This window comes from Tachyglossus aculeatus, chromosome 8 (genome assembly GCF_015852505.1).
Source record: "Tachyglossus aculeatus isolate mTacAcu1 chromosome 8, mTacAcu1.pri, whole genome shotgun sequence".
Lineage (NCBI taxonomy): Eukaryota > Metazoa > Chordata > Mammalia > Monotremata > Tachyglossidae > Tachyglossus > Tachyglossus aculeatus.
The window spans coordinates 7,817,428-7,840,580 of record NC_052073.1 but is presented as its reverse complement, the minus strand read 5'-3'; the positions used below and the strand labels follow the sequence as shown (position 1 = coordinate 7,840,580).

The following is a 23,153-nucleotide window of genomic DNA, read 5'->3' as shown; positions in this document are numbered from 1 at the left end:
TTGTTTTGTTTTAAGCAATCAAGTGGTATGACCAGCTTAGTACTTGAACCACTTAGGAATCTGGTCATTTAATTCAAATTCCAGATATGACGCTCAGCTTATTTTGAAAAGGATCTCATTATATTACACAGCAGTGCAGACATTCAAAATTAACAAATGATTACAGCAACTGAGAAAGGGAAGGATGAAAATAGAAGAAATTTCGTATAATCTAGGAGCGGGGGTGGGGGCAGAACATTATTCAATATGGAGGGTAAACCATATTACATTTACTGGACAAATAAAGATGTGACATTTTGAAAGCCTTTTGGGCAAGATTTAACGTTCTCTTAGAGCCTTATGCTCCTTTATGGTTAGAATTAACCCGTAGGAGGTGATACATTTACTATGTTTGTACTAACAAAAAAGTAGATACAGACTCATTGATTTTTTTTTATTAAAAGGATAAAAAGGTAAGTGGGTTCTAAACCATGAATTTTAATTAAATAAGGACTTCCAAGCAAGTCTCAACAGCTGAAAGCCATTGATTTACAAACAGGGGACTAGCATATCAATACCAATTGCCCGCACCATTCTCAGCCTCTAAACAAGTCCAATCCTGCAGGTTAACGGGAATGTTTTCCCTATAAAATGGTTTTAAGCCAAAATAAAATGGGAAATAGTGTAGCCTAGTGGAAAGAGCCCAGAGGACTTGGGTTCTAATCTCGGCTCCATCACTGGTCTGCTGTGTGACCCTGGGCAAATCACAACTTTCCTGGGCCTCAGTATAACCTCGCTTTTACGTGGGGATTAAAATCCTACTCCCTCCTACTTAAACTGAGTTCTATGTGGGACAGGGACCGTGCCCAACCTGATTATCTTGCCTCTACCCCATTCTTTGGTACAGAGCCTCGCAAGTGGTAAGCACTTAATGAGTACCATGAAAAATAACAGAAACAAAGTAAACAAGTTGAATACATTGTATATTGATATAAGTAATGGCTACACTCATAACAAAGGCGGTGTTTACACAAAGTGCTGAGTTGGGTTAACCCAATATAGTTTCTTGGCCTGAATTTCCAGATCATTGCCTCAAATGTCTCCTTAATAATGCCGGGGTGGCGTCAAACTGAGAATATTTTTAAGACACTATTTCCTTCATTCACCACCGCCCCCCCGGCCCCATAATTTATTTATATTAATGTCTGTCTCCCCCTTTAGACAGTAAGCTCATTGTGGACAGAGAATGTATGTTATATTGTTGTATTTTCCCAAGCACTTAATACAGCGCTCAGCCCACAGAAAGCACTCAATAATACAACTAAATGAATGAACTATATTCAAAACAGTCTGCGATAATGCCATCGAACTACTTGAGATAGTCAGCCCAATCTACAAATACTAAATCCTTGCATGCCTTGTCCATCTACGAATCAACTGCATTTCCACAAAAACCCAAAGTGAGGGGTGCATGAATAATAATGATGGTATTTGTTACGCACTTGCTATGTGCCAGGCACTGTACTAAGTCCTGGGGTGGATACAAACAAATCGGGTTGGACACAGTCCCTGTCTCACGTGGGGCTCATAATTTGGGCAAGTCACTAAACTTCTCTGTGCCTCAGTTCCCTCATCTGTAAAGTGGGGATTAAAACTGTGAGCCCCCCGTGGGACAACCTGATCACCTTGTAACCTCCCCAGAGCTTAGAACAGTGCTTTGAACATAGTAAGCGCTTAATAAATGCCATTATTAGTAGTAGTAGAAGTAATATACTCTCAATCCCCATCTTCCAGATGAGGTAACTGAGCCCCAGAGAGGTGAAGAGCCTTGCTTAAGATCACACAGCCGACAAGTACAGTGCTCTGCACACAGTGAGCGCTCAATAAACACGATTGAATGAAATGAAGTGGCGGAGCCGGGATTTGAACCCATGACCTTCTGATTCCCAAGCCCGTGTTCTATCCACACCATGCTGCTTCCCAAAACAATAATAATAATAATAATAATAATAATAATGACGGCATTTATTAAGCACTTACTATGTGCAAAGCACTGTTCTAAGCGCTGGGGAGGTGACATGGTGATCAGGTTGTCCCACCGGGGCTCACAGTCTTAATCCCCATTTTACAGATGAGGGAACTGAGGCCCAGAGACGTGAAGTGACATGCCCACAGTCACACAGCTGACAATTGGCGGAGCCGGGATTTGAACCCATGACCTCTGACTCCAAAGCCCATGCTCTTTCCACTGAGCCACGCTGCTTCTCATGCTGCTTTTCTAACCTGGTCTGCCCCTTTGGGATCTGCCTGGAACCAGACACGGCTCAGGAAGGAAAATGGAGTCAATCAATCCATCAGTGGCATTTATTGCGCACTTACTTTATAAAGAGGGCTGTACCAAATGCTTAGGAGAGTATAACTGAATTGGTCGACACAATGAGCTTAATGTCTAGAGGGGGAGACAGACATTAATATAAATTACTCTCCCCAACTTCCAAGCCTTATTAAAGGCACATCTCCTCCAAGAAGGCTTCCCTAAACCCTCTTTGCCTTTTCTACTCCCTCCTGCATCCCCCCTCCCAGTCCCCCGGCCCTTATTCATTCACTCATTCAATCGTATTTATTGAGCGCTTACTTTGTGCAGAGCACTGAGCTAGCACTTGGAAAGCACAGCAACAGAGAGAGAGAGAACCTATATTAATGTCTGCCTTCCCCTGCGGACTATAAGCTCAGTATGGGCAGGAACTGTTTCTGTAATAATAATAATAATGGCATTTATTAAGCGCTTACTATGTGCAAAGCACTGTTCTAAGCACTGGGGAGGTTACAAGGTGATCAGGTTGTCCCACGTGGGGCTCCCAGTCAACCCCATTTTACAGATGAGGTAACTGAGGCACAGAGAAGTTAAGTGACTTGCCTGAAGTCACACAGCTGACAAGGGGCGGAGCCGGGATTTGAACCCATGACCTCTGACTCCAAAGCCCGTGCTCTTTCCACTGAGCCACGCTGCTTCTCTGAGTAATACTTTACTCTTAGGAGAGAAAGTGATTAGTATAGTGCTCTCCACACAGTAAGCGCTCAATAAATACGACTGACTAAATCATTTTTGGATAGCGAAGCAGCCTGGCTCAGTGGAAAGAGCATGGGCTTTGGAGTCCGAGGTCATGGGTTCAAATCCCGGCTCCTCCAACTGTCAGCTGTGTGACTTTGGGCAAGTCACTTCACTTCTCTGTGCCTCGGTTACCTCATCTGTAAAATGGGGATTAAAACTGTGAACCCCCTGTGGGACAACCTGATCTCCTTGTAACTTCCCCAGCGCTTAGAACAGTGCTTTGCACATAGTACGTGTTTAACATCATCATTATTATTATTGTTATTATTATATGGACATAAATATTGTGGGGCTGAGAGTGGGGTGATAGTCCAAGTAAAACTGGCAAAGAAATTCAGCAAATCCTGCTGAATTGGGGAGTCCCTCTGACTCCCAAACCAATATTCTTGAGATCAGGCCATAATGCTTCCTAGCATGGGCTAGAACAGTGGTGATCTCCATCCTCGTAGAGCCCTGTGGCTCTCAAAGCTTGCCCGGACTGCAGTTGTCATGGTAGGAATGCTTTCATTGCTGGAGGCTGACCAATCATCTGGGACATAGTAAGCGCCTAATACCATTATTATTATTATTATTATTATTGGGAAGGTTTGGGTTATGGCTGGATTCTGGGCCACCTGAGCAGAAGCTCCAGGAGGACTTAAGCCCACTGTTGGGTAGGGACTGTCTCTATATGTTGCCAACTTGTACTTCCCAAGCGCTTAGTACAGTGCTCTGCACACAGTAAGCGCTCAATAACTACAATTGATTGATTGACTGATTGACAACCACATCGGGTTGGCGGCGGGAGGACGGGGAGAAGAAAAGCGTGTGCTCAAGTTCCACCAAATCTTTTCCTACTCTCCCTATTCCTTAGGCCACTGCCCCCGCTCCGGTGCCCTTCCAAAGATTGGAAAAGGGACAACAGAAGACCAGGACTAGAGCCAACGGGCTGGATCCTCGACGGGATGCTTGCTGTGGCTGACGGAGGTTCTCCGGCCCACTGACCGGGCGTTGCGGCTAAGGAGAGCCGGGTGTGGTGCGGGGAACTCCAACAGCATCTCGCAAAACCAGTCTTCGAGTGAAATGGAGTCGGACGAGAGAGGGGAGAGAATAATAATAATAATAATAATGGCATTTGTTAAGCGCTTACTATGTGCAAAGCACTGTTCTAAGCGCTGAGAAGAGAGGCGTGATATGCGGGTGGCAGGGTAGCCTGCTCCTACTTGAAGCAGTTGGTTCTTACTAGTGGAGATGAGCGTGGTCCATTGGGACACCTGAACAGCAGCTTCAGGGGGATGCTGGGGCAAGCAGGAGGTAGAAGGATGGAGGAGCGAGAGAGAGGGAAATAGGGTGTATTTATTGAGCGCTTACTGTGTGCAGAGCACTGTACTAAGTGCTTGGGAGAGTACAACAGTAAACAGATACGGACCCTGCCCACAACGGACTTACAGTCTAGAAGCTATCCCATCAATAAGCTAGGCCAGCCCAGGGACCAACGCCAGTCAGCCTGCTCCTATAACAGGGCTGAGACAGCCTCCACCCAATCAATGGCATTTATTGTGCACTTGTGTGCACAGCGCTGTACTAAACACGTGGAAGAGTACAACAAACATGGAGCACACAGTCTCGAGGGGGAGACAGACATTAAAATAACAGACACGTACATAAGGTCTGTGGAGCTGGGTGTGGGGTGACTAGCGAGTCCTTAAAAGGTGCCAAGTAGATGGAGAATTGAGGGCTTAGCCAGGAAGGATTCTTGGAGGAGATGTGATTTAAGGAGGGTTATGAAGGTGAGGAGAGTGGTGGACTGACAGATATGAATAGGAAGGGGGAGGGAAATCCAGATTTGGGGGGAGGGGAGAAGTCCCCCTTCTAGACTGTGAGCCCATTGTTGGGTAGGGACCATCTCTATATGTTGCCCACTTGTACTTCCCAAGCGCTTAGTAGAGTGCTCTGCACACAGTAAGCGCTCAATAAATACGATTGATTGAATGAAAGAAGAGGGAGAGGAAGAGTGGGAGAGAGGGAGAGAGGAGGAGAGGGAGGGAGAGAGGAGAGGAGAAGAGAGAGGAGGAGAGAGAGGAGGGAGAAGAGGGAGAGGAGGGAGAGGAGGGAGAGGAGGGAGAGGGAGAGAGTGTGTGTGTGTGTGGGCACATACATGCCCACATACCCAAGGACTCGGGCCAGGCTGCCTTTTCCGGACTCCTTCCTAAGCATGGGTAAGAACACTGAAGATGCCCAATTCTTATTTAGCCCTGTGGCTCTCAAAGCCCGCCCCTGACTGCAGTTGTCATGGTAGGAATGCTTTCATTGGTGGAGATTAGTCAATCATCCGGGGCAACCACACTGGGCAATCCCCTCCATCCTCTTCATCTCCTTCCACTGTGCCCCTGCCCCCTCTAAGTCAATCCCATCCTGAACATCTGTCCATCCCACCACCCCTACCTCCCCCTTTCAATCAAGTTCCAGCTCAATTTGGTTTAGCTTTCTTCCCAGCAAGTCAGTATAGTATTCGCTTTACTGCTGTCCAGTGAAGGCCTATTGCCTTTTACTAAGAAATGGCATTTTATTTTCACGGACTGCTTTTTTCTTTCTCCCCTCTGGGTCACCTGACATGTTTGGGAAAGCACTGCTCTCTAACAAGTCTACCCACAACTACAAAGCTGACATCTACTTTGCTAGACTGGACATACAGTCGGTTGAAAACAAATAAAAGAAATTTTCAATACTGCGTCTCCCGGTCGGTTAAAAATGGCTGAAAAGTGTGAGCTGGAGCCGAAACTGCTCAACTGCTTTAGAAACTTAATACTTGAATTGTTCGCCATACGTACTGTTCCTTCACCACGTTAAATTTTCTATATTCAATACGTTTTGGAAGCAGATACGTTGCTTCTACCCCAGTGCTTACTTAGAACAGGGGTGGGCGCGTAGTAAGAGCTCGGCAAATACCCTTTAAAAAAAAATGGTTCTTCAAACAGTCTTCAGCCCAAAAGGGCAGAACAAGTATTCACGTATATCATTCCTTACTGTCCAAACAAGACATGCAGCTGTTTCCAAGAGCTGATTATAAAGCACACTTCCAGGAGGCTGTTCTCAGCCATCTTGTCACCCAGCTTTTATGCTGAATCAGCACTCTTGACTTCTCTCCATTATCTGTGGGTAAACAGCTTAGCTCATTCAATATTTGACCAATAAGATTTAAACAATACAGAATTACAGCCCCGGTGGCGGCTTTGCTACCACTACTGCCTTACCAAACTATCCCCTATTCTTCTGAGGTAAAGTTGGCTTTTAAATAAGGATGGGAAAAACTGTGGGGAAAGTTTTACACCCGTCAATGTATCAACCTTAAACATCCATTTGTTTTCACAGTGTATGAACGTAATCCTCAGGGTGTATTTCCCCCCTAGCCTCCCACCCAAAGAATACTTTAAAGTCTGTGGTGGTTTACAGTTGCATGCGTAAGCTATAATAGTTGCATTGGAGGGGAAAAAAACAAACAGGCAACTTTCATGATTTTTTTCTTTTTGATTCAGGAGTTTGGCTTTGCATTTCCACTCAACAGAAATTAAAAGCAATTATTACTTACACTAGAGATGCTTTCTGTTAGAATCCTTTTTTCGGTTTCCTCGCTTACCCTTTATTTAAAAAACTAATGTTCTCCAATGCATGACAGGGAAGAAACACTAAACACCACGATAAACCTGCACGCTTCTTGCCTACTGCTTAGCCATTATTCCGAAGATGGTGAACTCTCAAAACAGTACTGAGGCTGCTTTGAAATTCCCTCTTTCAGGTTTTCCCTCCTTCATGGAACAGCTACTTAAAAGAATGACTTCCAAACTGGCCCTGGGCTTAACATAATGCTGCAACCAATCACAATTCACGGAAAAAACTAAAAACTCTGGGAATTTGCTTTGTCCCCCATCCCTCCACCCCCGCCAAAAAGTTGGGGGGCAGCACGGGGGGAAGAAACCCATCTTAAAAAAAAAAAAAAGTCAGCAGGGAAAAAACTGTTCCTTTTCAAGCACCATTACAGTTCTTTTTTCAGGGACTACTGAAAGGGAGAAGAGTTTCTAATGTGTGATTTCTGTGGGTAGCATGGCACTCAAACTGTTCTACAATGTAGTTATCCACAGTGCTATTTTCTCTTTTTACCTTTCTTTAGATCAAGAACCAAAGCTGCCAAGTGGTCTGGTACAATGCACAGAACCATATTTATTTTCAAGATTACCAGAGACAGCTATGGTTATTTATAAGGGCACTGAAATATAAGGGAAAGATTTGGGGTGAAATGCCTTAATAATTATGGCATTTGTTAAGCATTTACTACATGTCAGGCACTGTTGAAAGCCCTAAAATATTAGGTCCCACAAGATTTGAACTCGGATCACCGGATTCCAAAACCCAGAGCATTAACCATTACACCATGCAGCCAACTTTTTAATAAAACATTGAGAAATTCACCTTTGATGCAGAAAACATCAAGACCATTAGAACCAGGTTCAGACTAGGAAAACAAACTAATCCAAGGCAGCCAGGGGTAAAGGTTTCCCCTTCCCCAACAATGCATATTAGGCAATTAGTCCTACTTGCCAACTCGTTTGGGATCCAGAAGTACTTCAAGAGCTCCTAAGTGAACTATGGGTTCAGCTCTGTTTCAGGTTAAACTAACGGTGCCGCTCAATTTAAAAGCAGAAAATGGGTTTGAGATCTCAGTTCAAAGGTACTTGGGGTACCTAGTGATTTCTTTTACGGAACTGTGGCTTCAAAATACTTCCCTTGCAGCAGCGTCTAGCCGCAAAGCAATGAAATTAAGCATTTCATAACGTGGGAGGAATAATGAAGGAACTTTTCATGGATACAGCAGGAAACAAGTTAGCAATCCGGTTGGATCCTTGGTTTACAACAAGTTTATAACGAGGGAAAAGACAATAGAGAAAAGGATTCCACAGTCATTTTTCCTAATGAAGCTAAGCAAGGCAAAGAGCAGTGGGGCCTAGTGGAGAAAGCAGGGGTCTGGGAATCAGAGGGACCTGGGTTCTAATCCTGACTCTACCAATGGCTTGCTGTGTGACCTTGGGCAAGTCATTTAACTTCTCTGGGCCTCAGCTTTCTCAACTGTAAAATGGGGAAGCCTGTTCTCCCTCCTACCTAAGACTGTGAGCACCATGCGGGACAGGGACTATGTCCGACCTAACCTGTCCGACTTAATTAACTTGTACCTATCACAGCTCTTAGAAAAGCGTTTGCCACATGTTAAGTGCTTAACAAATACCATTTAAAAAAAAAGAAAGGTCTCAACCACAGAAAAAGTCAGAAACACTTGGAACACTCTCACAGAGAGGTAAAACCTGTTTGTCAGCCTTCCCCTTGGCCTCTGTCTCAGGCCCACAGAACCTCAAATCTGTGCTACCTAGAGTCAAAAAAATCAAATCAAATCAACCTTCTTCAATGCTGGTCCAATATAATTAGTAAAAGGCTGAGTCTGCCATTTATTTTGTACAGGCTCTAATGCCGTCATCTAAAGGGAAAAAAGGAATTAAAGCACTAAATGTTTTTGGTAATACTGACCGGGCAGAGAATTCTCTGCAGCTTATATTGTACTCTTCCAACCGCTCAGTCCAGTGCTTTGCACACAGTAAGTGCTCAGTAAACACGACTGAATGAAGGAAGGAACTGATTTAGAGCTGCGGAAAACCAAAAAACTCGGCTCTCGATTCCGAGGGTTGATTAGGCAGACTGTGGATTAGCTGGGCTCTTATTGTAGAGAGGAGGCCTCTCTGCAGGCAGGCCAGGACAGGGCCTGCTCAGAGGACTTGGCCCACATGCCAAGCAGCAAAGAGCCGGCCCAGGCTCCGAACAACCGGCTTCCACTGCCCCACCAGATCAAGCCTCTTCAGGCTCCCTGCTGGGGTTTCATTTTTGGGTACTTGGCTTCTAATCTTCTAGACTGTGAGCCCGCTGTTGGGTAGGGACCGCCTCTATATGTTGCCAACTTGTACTTCCCCAGCGCTTAGTACAGTGCTGTGCACACAGTAAGCGCTCAATACAATTGAGTGAATGAATAATCCCGGCTTCCCTGGGTCTCACTTTCCTCATCTGTAAAATTGGGATCAAAAGCCTGTTCTCCTTCCCTATCGCACTGTGAACGCCACAAAGGGCTGGACCTAACATGACTGCACTGTATCTGCTCCAATTGTTGCCAATTGGTACTTCCCAAGCGCTTAGTACAGTGCTCTGCACATAGCAGGCGCTCGATAAATACGATTGATGATGATGACGCTCCAGCTTTTCACCTTCAGTGCTTGTCGTATAGTGAGGGCTTAAATACCACAGTCCTCATCATCAACACCAGGTCTCTGTCTCACGGGTACCCTTTTCTCTTGGACTGTGTCCGACCCAATTTGCTTGTATCCACTCCAGTGCTTAGTACAGTGCCTGCCAAATAGAAGCGCTTAAATACCATTATTATTATTATTATTGAGACCCAACTCCTCCTGGAAAATCGCTGCCCCCTTTTTGCCGACAAATTCAAAATAAAAAATTGTCATCTCTGCTCACACCCCCACAACTAACCTCACCTACAACCCCAGGCTACAATTCCCAGCGGGGCCCAGTGTCACGACAGCACAGAATTTCAGACTACCATCTGCATAATTAAGAGTCTGGGAAGGGTTCCCCATCTCAAACCCCCGTTCCTCCTCTCAAACCCCCGTTCCTCCTCTCTGAGGAGGCTCTTTCGGCCATTTCATTCCCTCTACTTACAGGACACGTGAAGAAATAGAAAAGGAATTCGGGTCAAAAGTCAATTTTGTTAGCTTGGGGAGAAAGGTTGGTAGAGAGGAGGATTAACTCAAACTAGGTTTCTGGATCACCCAAAGATTTTACTTATCTAATGTTAACACTAGGTGAAGTCAAACTTTGGTCGGTTATTTCAAGCAAGAAAAAAGTATCACATAACCTGAACTAGCAAACAGATTGTGTTTGCTTGATAAATACTGTGATTACTTCTCCCCCTCCCCCCAGTTTTTTCATAAGTAGAATTTAATGCAAAAAAAAAAAACTGATGGAAACCTCAGCAAGCTGAGGTGAAATCTAAACACTGTTGGCAGGCTTAAGCCATGTTTAAAATCTAAATTGGAAAAAAAGTCACCGTGCTATGTATCAAGGAATACAAAGATGCAAATGGTCTCCACAAGCTTGGTCATCAACAACTACCCGGTTTCTTTAATCTGTTGCTCATTAAAAAGAAAAAGGAAATTCTTCACATATTTCATTTCTGGACCTGTCTCCCTACAGGAAGGTTGGGGGGGGGGTGTGCATATTTGATAGTATAGTTCAGGTAAAAGCAAACTCAAATCATTACTATGATCCAGTGATCTAATCTGAGTTAAGGGCTAACTTCAGTTCTGTTCAATAACTCCTGCTTTTCTAGGCTTGGCACCTCGATAATACAAATTTACAACTATAAAAAACTGTGGTAGTTTGGCTGTGTGCCCAAACATCCACTGGAGGCTACGTTCAGACTAAACTTGCAACAAATTACAAGTTCTCAAAAGAACTGCATATCCTCTGGGTGAGGCTGAAAATTATTCAACCTAAAAAAAATAATTTAAAAAACTCTAAAGAATGACTCCATTGTCTTTTCACCACCAATTAATGAGATGACAAAGCTGGGTTTTTAATGGGTCCTGCTGCCCGAGCTTTAAAACAGAAATGAAAGAAAATGATTTCAAATGGTTCTCTTCAAGTAAAGACGTAATTATGTGGCTCTTCCAGTCAGAGGGAATGAGTATTTGAAAGGGTTGATTGCTATCCAACTAACATGAAAATCAGTTCGGTTTAAATTGAGTCCCTGAAATCACTCACACGAGGGATGAGCTTGTTAAGAACACATCCAAGTAAATCAAGGATATTTTTCTAAAAACAAATTCCGTAGTTACTTTCTGCAAGTTCCACTAAAGCATCTTCCCTGGAAAACGGTAAAAAGGTCAACCACAGACCACATTTTTTTGTATTCTCAAAAATGTGATTGTTAGAAAATTATCCAATTGAAGAAACCCAATTCATAGCATTTTCTTTCTATACAAATGGACACTTTATCCAATCCTTTGCTTATACAGTTCCTTTTACCGGTTCCATTGACAATCGGCATTTTTTAAAAGGCATTTCTATCTAGTCTCTGACACTGCTCCATTACAAATCCTAAATAATTTGGAATACATACATGAAATGCAGACATAAATCATTCAAATCTTCAGAATGCTCCTGCTTCAGAATTCCTGAATTATTCAGGTCTAAAGTCAAAACAATGAAAATGTCTGTTTTCCAGAATAGTTTTGTATTTTTCGGCGCATGCAGAAACATCCTCGGTAATTTCCAGGACAGTGAGTGTTCCACCATCCTCCTAATGTGTTTTTTTAAAAATCTCTAGCTCAGCCTATGCAGCAGCTAGTTTCAAACTCGCCCCATGCTCTTCATTCTCTTCACTGTGGGGCATGAGTGTGTGCTGGTTTTTTTTTTAATTTCTCATCATCAAGTCACTTCTACCGACACACTGCAAAACGGCTATCGCATAATCATTTAGGATCATGGCAACCTAGATTACTGTTCATTTAAATGCAAGACCTGATGCAACCTCCAATGTCAGAGAGAATATAGTGCTCAATATCATTTTACATGTTACCAACAGAGGGTTCATCTTACACACAAACAATGAGCACAGCCTGGATGTCTTCCCCAGCTGAAGACCCAGAAATGGTATTTCGGCATAATATGGTCTCCCACACACGTACACCCACGAGCAGGCACACAGATACAAACACACACCCAACCAAGTGATGCACCAATGAGGTTTCATTCTAATTTGGTGCCAGAGTAATAAAATTATGATTCAAAATGCGAGATCTTTAGTTGTGCTTTCGTCACGCTTCTTCTGTTCTTTCTGGCTCCTTGCATTAAACGGGGATGTGCTCAGAAAGAGATTAAATGAGCAGCAGTTCAAGCTCTTAAATTATTATTTCCAGAGCCAGAAACATAGCGTCCAAAAATTTAAGTTCACATGGGGTGGCGAGGCACTTAAAAAAAAAAAAACAACCAAAAACGAAATGTCATTTTTCTCCAAAAAGCCAACCAAAAGGAAACTCTAAGCCTTCAACAATTAGAAAGCTGCTTGGTATTCAAAGCTGGGCATTTCTCTTTCCAATCAGTGGTGTTTATTGAGTGCTTACCATGTGCAAAGCACTGTCCTAAGCACTTGCGCACTGTTCTGGGAGCTTGAAAGAGATTGGAGAATTTTAGTACCACTGCCCCCTTTACTCTATTTTAAAAAAAACAAAAAACACTGCAGTAAGTAGGCATCTGGTACTTTCCTTCCTGTTTATTCTACGGTACAGTATTAGCAACGAAAGCAGGTTGGTTGCTTTTTAAATACAATACACCATCGCGGAGAGCTTCTCAACACACAACAGGAAGTGTTCCCATTAAATAAAATTGTATTTAACTCACGGGAAGGGAATCCCTAAGAACTTCCAAGCCCCGATTATTTCCTAATCACAGACTTTTAAAACTCCTGCCGGAGGACTAGTGTTCCCCCCTTTTGACAACTTTTCCACAATTTCAGAGATCGTGTGTCCCCAACTTGAACGTCTAACACCACACGAGTTTTTTGAACTGGAGGTGTTCCAAAATCCATCTCGTCGGTGGCTAAAAACCCGTGTTTAAAAAAGAAAAAAAAAGGGGGGGGGAGGGGCAGAGCCCGGGCCTGGGAGCTGTAAAGTCATGGGTTCTAATCCTGACTCCGCCACTTGCCTGCTGTGTGACCTTGGGTAAGTCATTTCGCTTAGTACAGTGCTCTGCACACAGTAAGCGCTCAATAAATACGATTGCTTGATTCTCTGGGCCTCAGTTCCCTCATCTATAAAATGGGGATTAAGTGTACGAGCCCCATGTGGGATGGGGACTGTGTCTAACCTGATTTGCTTGTATCCACCACAGCGCTGAGTACAGTGCCTGGCACATAGTAAGCACTTACAAATACTAGTAGTAGTAGTAGTAGTAGTAGTAGTAGTAGTAGTAGTAGTAAATGAGCTCTTCTGAGCACTAGTTCACAAGATTTGCTCTTGCTTTTATTTTCCCTTCATTGTTCCCCCCAGATAGAAGAATTTGGCTGCTGCGAGGAGGGGGGGAATTGTTGGGGAATATTCATTCATTCATCGTATTTACTGAGCACCTACTGCATGCAGAGCACTGTACTAAGCGCTTGGAAAGTCCAATTCAGCAATCAAGAGAGACCATCCCTGCCCACACCGGGGTTCCAGTCTAGAAGCTGCAGCGTGGCTTAGTGGAAAGAGCCCGGTTTGGGGAGTCAGAGATCGGGGGTTCTAATCCTGCCTCCGCCACCTGTCAGCAGTGTGACTTTGGGCAAGTCATTTCACTTCTCTGTGCCTCAGTTTCCTCATCTGTAAAATGGGAATCAAGACTGTGAGCCCCAAGGGGGGCAACCTGATAACCTTTTATCTATCCCTGCGCTTAGGAGAGTGATTGGCACACAGTAAGCGCTTAACACCATTATTATTATTATTATTATTATTATTATTTTAGAAGGGGGGAGGGGAGGGAGACAGACGTCATCTGAAACCGACATGAAATTTTTAAATCAGCGCGGGGGGGAGGGGAAGGGGGGGAGAGGCCTTCATCAGCAAAACAAAACCAGATTCTTGGGGGTGGGGGAAGGGAGAGGGCAGGGGAGGGGGAGCAAGGCTTTGCACAACGGCTTGCTTTTTAAGTTGCCAAGAACGGGGAGGCTGAAACCGGTCAGGGAAAGGGGGAGGAAAATAATGATGATGGCATTCATTAAGCACTTACTATGTGCAAAGCACTGTTCTAAGCGCTGGGGAGGTTACAAGGTGATCAGGTGGTCCCACGGGGGGGCTCACAGTCTTCATCCCCATTTTACAGATGAGGGAACTGAGGCCCAGCAAAGTGAGGTGACTTGCCCAAAGTCACACAGCTAAGTTGCCAACTTGTACTTCCCAGTGCTCTGCACACAGTAAGCGCTCAATAAATACGATTGAATGAAAGTGGTGGAGACAGGATTCGAACCCATGACCTCTGACTCCAAAGCCCGAGCTCTTTCCACTAAGCCACGCTGAATAATAATTCATTCGTTCATTCAATCGTATTTATTGAGCGCTTAAGCGCTTGGGAAGTCCAAGTTGGCAACATATACAGACGGTCCCTACCCAACAGTGGGCTCACAGTCTAGAAGCAGCGTGGCTCACTGGAAAGAGCCCGGGCTTTGGAGTCAGAGGTCGTGGGTTCAAATCCCGGCTCCGCCAATTGTCAGCTGTGTGATTTTGGGCAAGTCACTTCACTTCTCTGGGCCTCAGTTACCTCATCTGTAAAATGGGGGTGGAGACTGTGAGCCCCAAGTGGGACAACCTGATCACCTTGTATCCTCCCCGGCGTTTGGAACAGTGCTTTGCACATTGTAAGCGCTTAATACCATCATTATTACCTTTTAGACTGTGAGCCCACTGTTGGGTAGGGACTGTCTCTATATGTTGCCAACTTGTACTTCCCAAGCGCTTAGTACAGTGCTCTGCACACAGTAAGCGCTCAATACGATTGATTGACTGATTATTATTATTAGAAGAAGAATAAGGGCATTTGTTAAGCCCTTATTATGTGCAAAGCACTACTCTATAAACTTGAAGGGCCATCCCACCCACCGCCCCCTCCCCCAAAATGCTCCTCAGAGACACCCCGCCCCCCAAAACCGTCTCCACAGGGGCGGCCCTGACCCCTGACCCTGGGGGGAGGGGAAAGGGGGGGGCGGCCGGTCCTTTCATTCATTCATTCATTCTTTCATTCATTCATTCAGTCGTATTTATTGAGCGCTTACTGCGTGCGGAGCACTGGACTAATCAATCAATCGTATTTATTGAGCGCTTACTGTGTGCAGAGCACTGTACTAAGCGCTTGGAAAGTTCGATTCGGCAACAGATAGGGCCAATCCCTACCCCAACAACGGACTCCCAGCTGAGAAGCGGAGTGGCTTGGTGGAAAGGGCCCGGGTTTGGGAGTCCGAGGTCGTGGGTTCTAATCCCGCTCTGCCACTTGTCTGCTGCGTGGCTTTAGGCAAGTCACCGCACTTCTCTGGGCCTCATCTGGAAAATGGGGATTAAGGCTGTGAGCCCCACGTGGGACAACCTGAACACCTTGTATCCCTCCCCCGCCGGCGCTTAGTACAGTGATCGGCACATAGTGAGCGCCTAACAAATGCCATCATTATTATTATTATCGGGAAGTACGAATCGGCAACAGATAGAGACAATCTCTACCCAAAAACGGGCTCCCAGTCTAGAAAGGGGGGGGGGGGGGGGAAACAGACAACAAAACAAGTAGACGGGCTTCAACTGCATCGGAATAAATGGTAAACACATAATTAAGAATAATAAATATTAATAAATAATAAGAATAAATAAATAACGATAAAGAATACTACAGAATAACTGAAGAGCAGGGGAAAAGGGGGTCCTTTTCCGGGGTTCCTCGCCCTCCTGGGGGACCCAGGTGCCCCGCTGGCTCACACACACACAGACACACACACATTGTCTTTCACAGACACCAACACCCTCCTCTCTCACACACACACACACTCTCACACACACACATTGTCTTTCACAGACACCAACACCCTCCTCTCTCTCTCTCTCACACACACACACACACACACACACATTGTCTTTCACAGACACCAACACCCTCCTCTCTCTCTCACACACACACACACACACACACACATTGTCTTTCACAGACACCAACACCCTCCTCTCTCTCTCACACACACACACACTCACACACACACACTCTCACACACACACACCGTCTCTGTGTCACATACTCACACACCCTCACACACACACACACTAACTCACACACACACACTAACTCACACACACCTTCTCTCTCACACACACACACCCTGCCACACACCTTCTCTCTCACACACACCGTCTCACACACACACACACCCCCTCTCTGTGTCACATACTCACACACCCTCACACACACACACACACACACACAAACTCACACACACCTTCTCACACACACACCCTGCCCCACACCTTCTCTCTCACACACACACCCTCTCTCACCACACTCCGCCTCACAGTCACACACACCTCTCACATACATACACACACTTTCAGACACCCCCTCTTTCTCTCTCACACACACACATACCCCCTCCGTCACATACACCTTCTCTCACACACACACACCCTCACACAGTCACACACCCTCTCTCTCTCTCACACACACACACAGACACACAAACACACACACACCGTCTCACACACCTTCTCTCACACACACAACGCCACACACACCTTCTCTCACACACACCGTCTCTCACACACACACAGACACACAAACTCACACGCACACCGTCTCGCACACCTTCTCTCACACACACCCCGCCACACACCCCTTCTCTCTCACACACACACACACACCGTCACACACACCTTCTCTCTCCCACACATTATCAATCACACACACTCCTTCTAATAATAATGACAATGATGGCATTTATTAAGGGCTTACTATGTGCAAAGCACTGTTCTCTCTCTCTCACACACACCCACTCACACACCCACTAACTCACACACCCTCTCTCTCTCTCACACACACACTCTCACACACCCTCTCTCTGTCACACACACACACACACACACACACCCGGCCGGGGTGGGGGAGGGGCCGGGGGGCGCCACCCCCCCGGACGGCGAGGAGCGCGCGCCCGCCCGCCCGCGCGCACGCGCCCCCCCTTCTCCCCCTCTGCCCCGCACTCACCGCTCCCCGACATCGTCCTCGGCTCCGTTCGGCTCGGTTCGGTTCGGCTCGGCCGCAGACAGGGCCGCCGCCCGTGCCCTCTTCGGCCCCTCTTCGGCCCCTCTTCGGCCCCCCTCGGCTCCTCGGCTCCAGCAGCCGACGACGACACGGCCGCCGCGCAGGGGCCGCTGGGAGCCGTAGTCCGGAGCCGCCCCGCCCCGAACTACAACTCCCGGCGGCCCCTGCGCCGACGCCACCGCCCCTTCCGGGACCGCGGGGAGGGGCGGGGCGCGGCCTGCTTAATAATAATAATAATAATAATACTAATGGCATTTGTTAAGCGCTTACTATGTGCAGAGCACTGCTCTAAGCGCTGGGGGTGGATACAAGGTGATCAAGTTGTCCCACGTGGGGCTCACGGTCTCAATCACAGTCTTTTAGACTGTGAGCCCACTGTTGGGTAGGGACTGTCCCAGTGTGTTGCCAATTTGTCCTTCCCAAGCGCTTAGTACAGTGCTCTGCACGTAGTAAGCGCTCAATAAATACGATTGATTGATTGATTAATCCCCATTTTACGGATGAGGGAACTGAGGCTCAGAGAAGTTAAGGGACTTGCCCGAGGTCACACAGCAGACATGTGGTGGAGCTGGGATTCGAACCCATGACCTCTGACTCCAAAGCCCGGGCTCTTCTCCACTGAGCCACGCTGCTCCTTAATAATAGTCATTCATTCATTCATTCCACCGTCTTTATTGAGCGCTTACTGCGAGCATGGCACTGGGCTAGACGCCTGGGAACTACGATTCACCAACAAAGAGTTCATTCTAGCTCTCTTCCTCCCTTCAAGGCCCTACTGAGAGCTCACCTCCTCCAGGAGGCCTTCCCACACTCAGCCCCTTCCTTCCTCTCCCCCTCATCCCCCCATCTTACCTCCTTCCCTTCCCCACAGCACCTGTATATATGTATACATGTCTGCGCATATTTATTACTCTATTTATTTTACTTGTACCTATCTATTCTATTTATTTTATTTTGTTAGTGTGTTTAGTTTTGTTCTCTGTCTCCCATTACTCTATTTATTTTACTTGTACCTATCTATTCTATTTATTTTATTTTGTTAGTATGTTTGGTTTTGTTCTCCGTCTCCCCCTTCTAGACTGTGAGCCCGCTGTTGGGTAGGGACCGTCTCTATATGTTACCAGCTTGTACTTCCCAAGCGCTTAGTCCAGTGCGCTGCACACAATAAGCGCTCAATAAATACGATTAATTGATTCATTGATTCATTCATTCAATCGTATTTATTGAGCGCTTACTGTGTGCAGAGCACTGGACTAAGCGCTTGGGAAGTACAAGTCGGCACCATGCGGGGATGTCACGCTTTCAACCTTTAAGAGCGTTCGTTTCCAGTCAGAGCAAAGCTTCCTTGAATGAAGGGATGTTTAATAATGATAGCAATAGTAATAATAATAATAATATGATGGCATTTATTAAGGGCTTACTATGTGCAGAGCACTGTTCCAAGCACTGGGGAGGTTACAAGGTGATCAGGTTGTCCCCCGGGGGGCTCACAGTCTTCAGCCCCATTTTACAGATGAGGGAACTGAGGCACAGAGAAGAGAATCTCCCCCTTCTATCAATCAATCAATCGTCTTTATTGAGCACTCACTGTGTGCAGAGCACTGGACTAAGCGCTTGGGAATCAATCAATCAATCGTATTTATTGAGCGCTTACTGTGTGCAGAGCACTGGACTAAGCGCTTGGGAAGTACAAGTCGGCAACACATAGAGACAGTCCCTACCCAACAGCGGGCTCACAGTCTAGAAGGGGGAGACAGAGAACAAAACCAAACATACTAACAAAGTAAAATAAATAGAATATATATGTACAAGTAAAATAAATAAATAGAGTAATAAATATGTACAGACATATATACATATATACAGGTGCTGTGGGGAAGGGAAGAAGGTAAGATGAGGGGATGGAGAGGGGGACGAAGGGGAGAGGAAGGAAGGGGCTTAGTCTGGGAAGGCCTCCTAGACTGTGAGCCCACTGTTGGGTAGGGACCGTCTCTAGATGTTGCCAACTTGGACTTCCCAAGCGCTTAGTACAGTGCTCTGCACACAGTAAGCACTCAATAAATACGATTGAATGAATGAATGATCACTCCCCAACAATGGGCTCCCAGGCTAGAAGGGGGAGACAGACAACAAAACAAAACATGGAGACAGATGTCAATACCAGTAGAATTAGAGCTATGATAATAATAATAATAATAATAATAATGGTATTTGTTAAGCGCTTACTATGGGCAAAGCACTGTTCTAAGCACTGAGGGGATACAAGGTGATCAGGTTGTCCCACATGGGGCTCACAGTCTTAATCCCCATTTTACAGATGAGGTAACTGAGGCACAGAGAAGTGAACTGACTTGCCCAAAGTCACACAGCAGACAGTTGGCGGAGCCGGGATTTGAGCCCATGACCTCCGACTCCAAAGTCCGGGCTCTTTCCACTGAGCCACGCTTCTCTAATAATAATAATAATGGTATTTGTTAAGTGCTTACTATGTGCCAAGCACTGTTCTAAGTGCTGAGGGGATACAAGGTGATCAGGTTGTCCCACGTGGGGCTCACAGTCCTAATCCCCATTTTACAGATGAGGAAACTGAGGCACAGAGAAGTTATGTGACTTGCCCAAAGTCACACAGCTGACGGCGGAGCTGGGATTTGAACCCATGACCTCTGACTCCCAAGTCAGGGGTCTTTCCAGTGAGCCATGCTGCTTCAATGTACACATCATTAATACAATAAATAGAATAATAAATAGGAAGATATATACACAAGTGTTGTGGGGAGGGGAAAGGGGTAGAGCACAGGGAGAGAGGGAGGAGATGGGGAGGGGAAGTGGAGGAGGAGAGGAAAAAGGGGGGGGCTCAGTCTGGGAAGGCCTCCTGGAGGATGAATAATAATAATAATAATAATAATAATAATGGCATTTTTTAAGCGCTTACTATGTGCCAAGCACTGTTCCAAGCGCTGGGGGAAATACAAGGTCATCAGGTTGTCCCACGTGGAGCTCAGTCTTGGTACCTAGTAAGCCCTTAACAAATACCATCATTATTATCATTAGTCCCCATTTTACAGATGAGAGAACTGAGGCACAGAGAAGTGAAGTGACTTGCCCAAAGTGACACAGCAGACAAGTGGCAGAGTCGGGATTCGAACCCACGACCTGTGACTCCCAAGCCCGGGTTCTTGCCACTAAACCACACTGCTTCTCAAGCCGCTTTCTTTGGGTCGGTTTATTACAGACCCTCTCCTGTTTGCAGCTCCCATGCCTCGGCCTTCCCCCCTCACTGTCCGCCATTCATTTGTATTTATTGTACGCTTACTGCATGCAGGGCATTGCCCTAAGTGCTCAGGAGAGGACGATTCAACAATATAATAATAATAATTACGATGGCATTTGTTAAGCGCTTATTATGCATGAGCACTGTTCTAAGTGCTAGGTGGGATACAAGGTAATCAGGCTGTCATTCATTCAATCGTATTTATTGAGCGCTTACTGTGTGCAGAGCACTGTTCTAAGTGCTAGGTGGGATACAAGGTAATCAGGTTGTCATTCATTCAATCATATTTATTGAGCGCTTACTGTGTGCAGAGCAGTGTACTAAGCGCTTGGGAAGTACAAGTTGGCAACATATAGAGACAGTCCCTATCCAACAGTGGGCTCACAGTCTAAAAGGGGGAGACAGAGAACAAAACCAAGCATACTAACAAAATAAAATACATAGAATAGATATGTACAAGTAAAATAAATAAATAAATAGAGTAATGCGCATCATTAACAAAATAAATAGAATAGTAAATATGTACAAGTAAAATAAATAGAGTAATAAATCTGTACAAACATATACACAGGTGCTGTGGGGAGGGGAAGGAGGTAGGGTGGGGGGGATGGGGAGGTTGTCCCACATGGGGCTCACAGTCTTAATCCCCATTTTACAGATGAGGTAACTGAGGCTCAAGAAGTTAAGTGACTTGCCCAAGGTCATACAGCAGACATGTGACGGAGTCATGACTGGAACCCATGACCTCTGACTCCCAAACCCTTGCTCTTTCCACTGAGCCACGCTGTCTACTACCCTACTGTACCCCTCCCAAGAACTTAGTACAGTGCTCTTCATTCATTCATTCAATCCTATTTATTGAAGGCTCGCCGTGTGCAAAGCACTGCACTAAATGCTTGGAAGAGTACAATATCAATCAATCAATCAATCAATCAACATATAAAGACAGTCCCTACCCAATAGGGGGCTCCCAGTCTAAAAGGGGGAGACAGAGAATCAATCAATCAATCAATCAATCAATCAATCATATTTATTGAGCGCTTACTATGTGCAGAGCACTGTACTAAGTGCTTGGGAAGTACAAATTGGCATCACATAGAGACAGTCCCTACCCAACAGTGGGCTCACGGTCTAAAAGGGGGAGACAGAGAACAGAACCAAACATACCAACAAAATAAAATAAGTAGGATAGAAATGTACAAGTAAAATAAATAAATAAATAAATAAATAAATAGAGTAATAAATATGTACAACCATATATACATATATACAGGTGCTGTGGGGAAGGGAAGGAGGTAAGACGGGGGGATGGAGAGGGGGACGAGGGGGAGAGGAAAGAAGGGGCTCAGAGAACAAAACCGAACATACTAACAAAATAAAATAAATAGAATAGATATGTACAAGTAAAATAAATAAATAAATAGAGTAATAAATATGTAGAAACATATACATATATACAGGTATATATGTATATACGCATATATATATACGTATATATATGTGTGAGCCCACTGTTGGGTAGGGACCGTCTCTATGTGTTGCCAATTTGTACTTCCCAAGCGCTTCGTACGGTGCTCTGCACATGGTAAGTGCTCAATAAATACGATTGATTGATTGATTGATTGATTGTTCTCGGCTCGCTCTAGGGCCCTGCCAGGGATCCAGCCAGCCCAGAGCTTCAGGAAGAATGTCTGGAGCTCAGCTGGGCTGGCTCAGAAAATAACCCAGTCAGGTTTAGACAGGTTCCCCCAGTCTCTCCACCCTCTGCCTCTGAGGGACTCAAGAAAAAGGGAGAGGGAGAGGGCTTCGTTTGCCCTGGAGCTCAACTCAGCCGCAGATGAATAAAAAGAAAAAGATTAGCAAAAATGCGTTGAACTCCTGTTGCTGCTACTGCTGCTGCTGTGAAGGCTGCTGCTTGGACCCCTCTGGACTCGTTGTAGGGCGATTATATGTCTGTTTAATCAATCAATCAATCAATCTGAATTATTATTATTAAATAATAATACTGGCATTTGTTAATCAATCAATCGATCGTATTTATTGAGCGCTTACTATGTGCAGAGCACTGTACTAAGTGCTTGGGAAGTACAAATTGAGAGACAGTCCCTACCCAACAGTGGGCTCACAGTCTAAAAGGGGGAGACGGAGAACAGGACCAAGCATACCAACAAAATAAAATAAATAGGATAGAAATGTACAAGTGAAATAAATAAATAGAGTAATAAATATGTACAACCATATATACCGCTTACTAGGCATTTGTTAAGCACATAGTAAGCGCTTAACAAATATCACAATTCTTATTCTCTGAATTATTATTATTAAATAATAATAATGGCATTTGTTAAGCGCTTACTATGTTCTAAACACTGGGTTCTCGTCATCATCAATCGTATTTATTGAGCGCTTACTGTGTGCAGAGCACTGGACTAAGCGCTTGGGAAGTACAAATTGGCGACACATAGAGACAGTCCCTACCCAACAGTGGGCTCACAGTCTAAAAGGGGGAGACAGAGAACAGGACCAAACATACCAACAAAATAAAATAAATAGGATAGAAATGTACAAGCGAAATAAATAAATAAATGGAGTAATAAATATGTACGACCATATATACCGCTTACTAGGCATTTGTTAAGCACATAGTAAGCGCTTAACAAATATCACAATTCTTATTCTCTGAATTATTATTATTAAATAATAATAATGGCATTTGTTAAGCGCTTACTATGCTCTAAACACTGGGTTCTCGTCATCATCAATCGCATTTATTAAGCGCTTACTGTGTGCAGAGCACTGGACTAAGCGCTTGGGAAGCCCAAGTTTGCAACATCTAGAGACAGTCCCTACCCAACAGTGGGCTCACAGTCTAAAAGGGGGAGGCGGAGA

General features: G+C 45.2%; 1 protein-coding gene across 6 annotated transcripts in view; it reads right to left on the bottom strand.

Annotated features, from left to right (window-relative positions):
- The window catches only part of NCOA3 (nuclear receptor coactivator 3), a 174,542-nt gene extending 157,496 nt beyond the window's left edge, over nucleotides 1-17,046 (bottom strand). For all 6 annotated transcript variants that reach the window (XM_038750482.1, XM_038750481.1, XM_038750487.1 and 3 more), the window contains exon 1: nucleotides 16,937-17,046. The gene's annotated coding sequence lies outside the window, so the exon portion shown is untranslated. The remainder of the gene's footprint in view (nucleotides 1-16,936) is intronic.
- Between the last annotated feature and the right edge of the window lie 6,107 nt (nucleotides 17,047-23,153).